The sequence below is a fragment of the Bremia lactucae genome, linkage group LG10 (genome assembly GCF_004359215.1).
Source record: "Bremia lactucae strain SF5 linkage group LG10, whole genome shotgun sequence".
Taxonomy (NCBI): domain Eukaryota; phylum Oomycota; class Peronosporomycetes; order Peronosporales; family Peronosporaceae; genus Bremia; species Bremia lactucae.
Window position 1 is genome coordinate 5862234 of NC_090619.1, and position 1432 is coordinate 5863665.

Below are 1432 nucleotides of genomic sequence, written 5' to 3' on the forward strand. Positions count from 1 at the left end.
GATGACGAACTAGCTTGAGCCTGTCTCAAGCTTAAGTCCTCCTGTTCCGCAATGGATATTTCTTCTTCAAGCGTATCCAGTTCCAAGCGGAACAGGTGGGTCTTTACGGGACCATCCGTAAGACCTTGCATGAACACCATAATCAACGTGTGTTCATGGACTGGGTTATTTGTTATCCAAATCGCTAAGAGTCGTATGTGCTGGGCATATGCGTGAACATCACGCTTGCCTTGCTTGAGTTTCAGAAGCTCTGCATGCCCCTGTCATTGTAAAACCAAAAATATTCACAAATGTTTCTTTTTATTTGACAAAGATACTCTGAAGTTAGCCCTGGGCGGTGCAAACGTCTGTTTGAGCCGGGCTTTAAAAGCCTCGAGCGACCCAAAGACATACGGGTCGCGCAGCTTAAGGCCCAATGCCCAAACTTTGGCACGACCTGCCAAATTAAATTGAGCGAATGCGACTTGCATTTGCTCGTCGACGATGTGACGTGCCCTTATGGCATCGTCCAACTCGCCAAACCATCTCAAGAGGTAGTCTTCTCTGACTCCCCTATAATTAGAGATGTCAATCTTTAAGGTTTCAGGACGACGCGTTTGCATCATCCCAGGTTCAGGGGTCTGTACCTGTTGTAATCTCAACAGTTCTGCCTGTTGGGAGCCTTGCTGATTCAGCAAGGCTACCTTCTCCTTCATCTCGTCAAGTTCATGTTGTATGAAGATGGCTGAATGGAGGACATCTCTGTCCAAATTGGACAGCATTGCCAAGATGGCATCGTTTCCTACGGTCGAACTCATTCGTTCGGCCGCACTCCTTTCTATGACACTTAGAAAACAGTAGCTTTCACGCGAACGTGATGCGTATTCCCACTAATCATCTAACATGTCCATGTTAGATGAAGGAAATGTGGTCCTTGGACGGACTACAAAGTGCTACCAGGAGTAACGGGGCACTACGACTTGTACTGCTAGTACAAGTCCACTTCGCAATGCTTCAGTTGCGAGTGGTGCCTTGCGTTTTTTCGCGTACACTATGACGTGCAGAGGAAGACTTCTCTCTAAGGCAACTAGCTTAAAGAGGGTTAAATGAAACATGTATTAATATAATTAAGTTCTTTTCTTTCTATCTGTTAACGCTAACTTAATTATAAACTAATTTCAAACATACAATTGAAATCTAATCTTATCTGTCTCTCTCTTTTGTTTACATCTACAGTTGATTAGTCTGCGGTATAAATAGATATAATGGCCTATACCTATTTGTGGATAAGATTTCCGAACATTACTATTTAAGGAAATATCCTCCAAATATTATCTACCTTTTAGAATATATTAATTAACAACCTTTAAGTGTTAATTCATGTAACGATACACCTCGTTACATGAGATATGACAATCATAAGACCTTTCTTCTGTGCTTCACAGTTATCAAT